Source organism: Galeopterus variegatus, unplaced genomic scaffold (genome assembly GCF_000696425.1).
Source record: "Galeopterus variegatus unplaced genomic scaffold, G_variegatus-3.0.2 Scaffold1066, whole genome shotgun sequence".
Classification (NCBI taxonomy): domain Eukaryota; kingdom Metazoa; phylum Chordata; class Mammalia; order Dermoptera; family Cynocephalidae; genus Galeopterus; species Galeopterus variegatus.
This window is the reverse complement of record NW_007727177.1, coordinates 427,455-434,938: the sequence shown is the minus strand read 5'-3', so window position 1 is coordinate 434,938 and position 7,484 is coordinate 427,455.

The window sequence follows — 7,484 nt, the reverse complement described above, 5'->3', positions numbered from 1 at the left end:
AGAGAGAGAGAGAGAGAGAGAAAGTGAAAGAGAGAGAGAGAGAGAGAGGTGGAAAAGCACTCTACACTGGAAGCCCATAGAGAGAAAAGTCAATGTATATTTTAGAGGCAAGGAGACATTCCAAGCTCCCAGTTCACCACTTTCTACAAGCCTCTCAGCTCCCACTCCTACTGGATTCACCCTAGAGTCTTTTCAAATGGCAGGCCAAGTCTCAAAACATTTCTGCTGTCAATTTAAGAAAGAACAAATCTTCATTCCTGGTGGCGAGGGGGAAGAGCCAGCTCTCCTTTACATCCAGAGCTGCCCTTGAACATGTGAGCTTATTAACCTTGGAAGAGGCCGGGAAAAGGATCAGACTCCTAGGACACAGCTCAGCCAAAAGAGACTCTGAGGGTAGGTTTTATTAGTAATGGAAACTCTTCCTTCGGGAATTTTGTAGGGTGCTGTCAGGCAGCAGCAGAAGCCACCTGAGTGCTTGGTATCTGAAGGCCTTGGTTTGAAAACACATTCTCTGCAGGGTCCTGATGTATTTTTTAAAAGACAGGCAGGAATTACTTATCCCTCCTGGTGTATGATTTCTCATTTTTCTTCCAGTAGAAATGGGGAATGGATTGCTCTGGGATTTGGAGGCTTCCTGAGCATTCGGGAGGGTGGCAGTTAGAATGACAGTGATGACTTAGGTCTCCTCTGGGGGTGTTCCCTTCATTACTGGGCCAGCCCAAGCCTGGGCTCCAACGTCATTCACACCCTGCCACTCTGCTGCTCCACTTCCCACTCTGTCTGTCACACTGGAAGCCCTGGAGATTCCGACAGCTGTACGCTCTGCAAGCTGGCCTGCCTCTTTCTGGGACAGCCTGTCAGCCACACCTGCCACTGCCCCAAATGGCACACAGGCTGAAACAAACCCTGTAGAGTTTCCTTCCCCTTCCCGCCTCCCTGCCAGCACACATGCACACACCCACACACACACACACACCCCCACACACACACCTGCATATACACACATGTGCACACACACATGTACATGAGAACTTGTATTTAAAAGAACACTGTAAGCAATCTGAAAAATGAATAATGAGTCTTAAAGAGGGAGGTATGGAAATGGGAAGAGCCAGCCCCACCCAATTAAATTTGGTGAAGGGTAAGGAGCCAAGGCTATTGGTCAATCATATGCACCAGGACTGTAATGCAAAGGAAAGAACTGATTTCATAATCCACACACAGGACTCGCATATTTGTCACATTTTTCTAAAAATACAAATCTGGAAGTGACCATCTACTACTGTATGCACCAATACAGAAGAATCCACAGCTGTCATGCTGAGCAAAAGACAGCAGACACAGGTGAGTACTATATACACTTTTTTACCTAAAGAGGATGGGTGGGGAGTCATGGTAGTACTGGCTAGAAAGAGACATGAGGGGTTTCTGGGGGCTGGTCATGTCCTGGTTCTTGATCTGGGTGCTGGTTATGTGAAAGTATTAAGCTTTTCTGCATGAAACAACAACAAAAAAATCTAATAACGTTCCTTCCCTGCTTCAAGGAGTTTCTTGGTTGGCCATTGTCATATGACAGATACTATGATTTGAATGTGTCCTCCAATTTTCATGTTTTGGAAACTTAATCCCCAAATTCATAGGTTGATTGGAAGTGGGACTTTGGGGAGGTAGTTAAGATCAGATAAGGTCATAAGGGTGGGGCTCCCGTGATGGGACCAATGGCTCTGTAAGAAAAGGAAGAGAGACCTTAGCTGACAGCATGCTCTTGTCCTCTCACCATGTGATGTCCTCTGCCTTGTCATGATGCAGCAAGAAGACCCTCACCAGATGCCAGGGCTGCATTCTTCAACTTCCCAGCCTCCAGAACCATGAACTAAATAAACTCCTTTTCTTTATGAATTACCCAGTCTCCAGGATTCTGTTATAGCACCAGGAAACAAAGACAACAGGTTCTGAATACCCGCCTCAATTGTCAGCTCTCCATGAAGCCGTCCTTGACTTCCCTCGTCCTTCCCAACCCACTCAGAACACAGACTCCATCACACGGCATCCCAGGACGCATGGTGCCCTTTGCAAAGGGAGGCGTTTTAGCATTCGGCTTCCTATGTTCACAGCTCCCACTGCTTGCCATACCACCTGCCCTTGGACTCAGCCCCGTCTGGCTCTGGCCCCACCATTCCACTGAAAGATCTCTGGCTTAGGTCAGTAACAAGCTTCTAAATGTCAAATCCCCTGGACTTTTCTTGAACCATATTGTGGGTGATTTCTCTGAGTCATCTGTTACTGCTGAGTACTTCCTCATCTTCTCAACATATCCCCGTCCGCCAGCTTCTCGGAAAATACTCAGTTCTCCTACCTCTTTGACATCCTCCCCAGACTCGTCTATTGGCTCTTCGTTCTCGGCTCCCAAGCATTCAGGCCTAAGACCATCTTCTGTTCTCACGCTCCACTCTCTCCCACACCCAGCTCCCACAGGCCGATGCCTCCTGGCTCTGGGCTGCTAAGATCCAACACCCTACTGGAGAGCTTTTCCTGAGTGCCTCATATATCCCAAGATATCCTAATATCTGACCCTGAATTTATCTTTTTCTCTCCCCGACCTACTCTCTCCTCTTTCCTGAAGATCCTCGTTCTGGGGAATGGTGTCACCATCTGCCTCTTCACCCGAGTCACAAACCTGGGGCCATCCTAGAGGCTCCCCTTACCTCGCCATTCCTAAGAGATCGCCTCTAAACCCTGGAGATGTTTCCTGCTTAACACCTGCCTGCATGCTGCCTCTTCTCCACCCTTACTGCTGCTGCCTTCGTCTCAGCCCCTGCCATCTAGAACCCAGATCTTTGCACTCATCTTCTAGTCTTTCTCTGAGACTTCTAGTCTCCCACCTTTCTATCCATCTTTCATTCTAGGCCAACAGGATCTTCCTAAAATGAAAATCAGATCATGTCACTTTCCTGCTTCAAACCTTTGCCTACAGATTCATTTCAAAATCTTTAATACAGATTATGAAGGCCTTCCATGGTCTGGCCTGGTCTGTGATCTCCTCCCCAGCCTGTCTCTCACCACTCCCCACTTCACCCTCAGCATTCAAGAACTTACTCTACTTCTTTGAACAGTTCATGATATTTGGTACCTTGGGGCCTTGCCCTTCCTTTNACCAGGAAACAAAGACAACAGGTTCTGAATACCCGCCTCAATTGTCAGCTCTCCATGAAGCTGTCCTTGACTTCCCTCGTCCTTCCCAACCCACTCAGAACACAGACTCCATCACACGGCATCCCAGGACGCACGGTGCCCTTTGCAAAGGGAGGCGTTTTAGCATTCGGCTTCCTATGTTCACAGCTCCCACTGCTTGCCACACCACCTGCCAGGCCACTCCACCTGCGGAGGCTCATCAGCCACAAAGAGGAGAGTGGAGCCAACACTCAAGATAAAGGGAAGGGGACGGAGGCCTGATGATGTCATGTGAACCCCTGAATCCATCTGTGCTTGCGGCACCTCCTAAGAGGTTCATGATTATGCAAACCCAGCCTCAATAGCCTCTCCTGCCCATGACCTTCCTAGCTCAACCACCACAAGCACGACAGATCCTTTTTCTCTCTTCAGAATCCCAGTGGCACTTATTGCCTACAGTTCCCAATTTAAATCTTAAAATGGGCAGAGTTATGCACCTTAACCTTCTCAGTCAGATGCCACCAGAAAGCAAAAATGAGTGAAACGTGGTCACTGTCTTTAGCCCACAGCCTGGTAAGAGGGAGAGAACAAACAGAGCTGATCGATGAAGTAATCAAAGCACAGAGAGGAAAAGTTGCACAAGGACACACAGCTAGCAAATCTTGGGGTTTGTATTCACACCTAGAGAATCTGATTCCAGAGCATGGCAAAGTTAACCACTATTCAGATTGCCTCTCTCTGAGCCGTGAAAGATGTTGCTATAGGCATTTTCCTCATGGAGAGAGTCGTTAGTTGGAAAGGCTTTGGCCCGGAAAATACTCAGTTCTCCTACCTCTTTGACATCCTCCCCAGACTCGTCTATTGGCTCTTCGTTCTCGGCTCCCAAGCATTCAGGCCTAAGACCATCTTCTGTTCTCACGCTCCACTCTCTCCCACACCCAGCTCCCACAGGCCGATGCCTCCTGGCTCTGGGCTGCTAAGATCCAACACCCTACTGGAGAGTTTTTCCTGAGTGCCTCATATATCCCAAGATATCCTAATATCTGACCCTGAATTTATCTTTTTCTCTCCCCAACCTACTCTCTCCTCTTTCCTGAAGATCCTCGTTCTGGGGAATGGTGTCACCATCTGCCTGTTCACCCGAGTCATAAACCTGGGGCCATCCTAGAGGCTCCCCTTACCTCGCCATTCCTAAGAGATCACCTCTAAACCCTGGAGATGTTTCCTGCTTAACACCTGCCTGCATGCAAGCTCCCACAGGCCGATGCCTCCTGGCTCTGGGCTGCTAAGATCCAACACCCTACTGGAGAGCTTTTCCTGAGTGCCTCATATATCCCAAGATATCCTAATATCTGACCCTGAATTTATCTTTTTCTCTCCCCGACCTACTCTCTCCTCTTTCCTGAAGATCCTCGTTCTGGGGAATGGTGTCACCATCTGCCTCTTCACCCGAGTCACAAACCTGGGGCCATCCTAGAGGCTCCCCTTACCTCGCCATTCCTAAGAGATCGCCTCTAAACCCTGGAGATGTTTCCTGCTTAACACCTGCCTGCATGCTGCCTCTTCTCCACCCTTACTGCTGCTGCCTTCGTCTCAGCCCCTGCCATCTAGAACCCAGATCTTTGCACTCATCTTCTAGTCTTTCTCTGAGACTTCTAGTCTCCCACCTTTCTATCCATCTTTCATTCTAGGCCAACAGGATCTTCCTAAAATGAAAATCAGATCATGTCACTTTCCTGCTTCAAACCTTTGCCTACAGATTCATTTCAAAATCTTTAATACAGATTATGAAGGCCTTCCATGGTCTGGCCTGGTCTGTGATCTCCTCCCCAGCCTGTCTCTCACCACTCCCCACTTCACCCTCAGCATTCAAGATTTCAAAATCTTTAATACAGATTATGAAGGCCTTCCATGGTCTGGCCTGGTCTGTGATCTCCCCCCAGCCTGTCTCTCACCACTCCCCACTTCACCCTCAGCATTCAAGAACTTACTCTACTTCTTTGAACAGTTCATGATATTTGGTACCTTGGGGCCTTGCCCTTCCTTTTAGCACTTCACCTCTGTCCAGAATGGCCCTCTGCAAGCCACTTACCCCAGGCCTCTCTGCCAGCTGAACCCTGGCCTACCGCATCTTTCCAGGCTCACCTCGTTGAGGATGCTCTTTTCAAGCCTCCATGCCCTGGGTGGACCTGGCAAGCCTCCAGTGACCCCCCTTGCCCCTGTACCTGTCTCTCCCACAGCACCAGCAGCTATCCTGCAGGAGATCCACATCCATCCTCCCCTTTTAAACCTTGGTAGCCATGATAATGTCTAATGTGTGCTTTTGTGTGTGCAGTGACCAGCAGAGGGGCACTCAGTAAAATGCCTGTGGAATGTTGTTACTGAATGAATTACTCAGTAGTTTTGTTTCTGTGGTTCTCATGGAGGAAGAGAGGAACAGCACAGAATGGCAGACTCAGAATCTGAAGGAGAAAACCACAAATACAGCGATGTGACCTATGCGATGGAGAATGATTGTTTTTGCCTGCCTCATGCTAGCAGCCCTTGGGTTTTGCCTCTGGGAACCAGCCTCCCTCCATTGCATGGACCATTGCTGGGCTCTCAGAACTGGGTCAACCAGTTCTCTGGAAATTTGAAAATGGAATGAATCTTACAAGGATAGAAAATGATTTTTTCTGTCTAGAGTCTCAAAACCATTCTGATTCCTGTCCTCTCTGAGACATAGTTGGTCAGGTTTTCTTCCTATTTTGTGGGCACACGATCCCTCAAATAAATTGCATTTCTCCCTTTAATGATCTGGGACTGGTTCCTCTTGCTTGCGCTTCAGGAATTTTTATAGATATAACAGTGCCAGTCATCCAATCTTGATTTCTGCTGCTAGTCCTGCTGCAGCTGCTGCCTTCCCAGAAGTCTTCCCTCAGGTGAGCTCAGGTGATTTGTGTGTTGGCTGTCTTCTCCGGTGAATACCTGCCTCCACTACCTACCTGGCTGTGATTGTGCCAGGGCAGTGCTAGGACACCAGAGGTCCTGATCACTCAAAGACAGATGTTGTCTGACGTGGCAGGAGTGTAGGAGGGGAAGGCTGTGGCGTTGAAGTTGGAACTAGGGAATGGATGAAATGAGTGAGGTCAAGGGAGTCACAAAAAAGGACAAAGAGGTCAAAGTATGAAAACGTTTAAACTGCCCCTGGGGCCAAGGTGGAGTCTCTTACGGATTTTGCCTGGAGGACGCGCTAACCAGCTGCTTTTATTTTACCGAAGATGGGAAGATTTGTCCGGATGGAAACAGAGCATCCTTGGTGTGTGAATACCTATCTTCCAAAAGCTTGTCTGTGAGGCAGTCAAGTGGAACTCAGAATGTGTTTTCTCATAGAAACAATGCAGTAAATCATGGTCCTGGAGGCTCAAGTGAAGCCAAATCACAGCTGGGCCACTCCACCTGCGGAGGCTCATCAGCCACAAAGAGGAGAGTGGAGCCAACACTCAAGATAAAGGGAAGGGGACGGAGGCCTGATGATGTCATGTGAACCCCTGAATCCATCTGTGCTTGCGGCACCTCCTAAGAGGTTCATGATTATGCAAACCCAGCCTCAATAGCCTCTCCTGCCCATGACCTTCCTAGCTCAACCACCACAAGCACGACAGATCCTTTTTCTCTCTTCAGAATCCCAGTGGCACTTATTGCCTACAGTTCCCAATTTAAATCTTAAAATGGGCAGAGTTATGCACCTTAACCTTCTCAGTCAGATGCCACCAGAAAGCAAAAATGAGTGAAACGTGGTCACTGTCTTTAGCCCACAGCCTGGTAAGAGGGAGAGAACAAACAGAGCTGATCGATGAAGTAATCAAAGCACAGAGAGGAAAAGTTGCACAAGGACACACAGCTAGCAAATCTTGGGGTTTGTATTCACACCTAGAGAATCTGATTCCAGAGCATGGCAAAGTTAACCACTATTCAGATTGCCTCTCTCTGAGCCGTGAAAGATGTTGCTATAGGCATTTTCCTCATGGAGAGAGTCGTTAGTTGGAAAGGCTTTGGCCCAATGGCACAGCAGGGATTAGGGGCTGGAAAGGGCTTGTTTTTGTCCAAATCTGTCTTTCACTGGCCTGAGACTGCATGGTGATTCCTGAGAATGGTTGTGCATTCTGCTGGCCCAAATACCACAACCTAAATAGATTTACAGATGTCCACCTTTTGCTTTGCCTTGTCAAGTTCGGTTGACAGTCAAGTGGGACCAATTGTATTTGTGACATGCACTCCAGCCAGCCCCTGACCCCAGCCCCAGCATGGCTCCCAGAAGAGCAAGCAGAAGC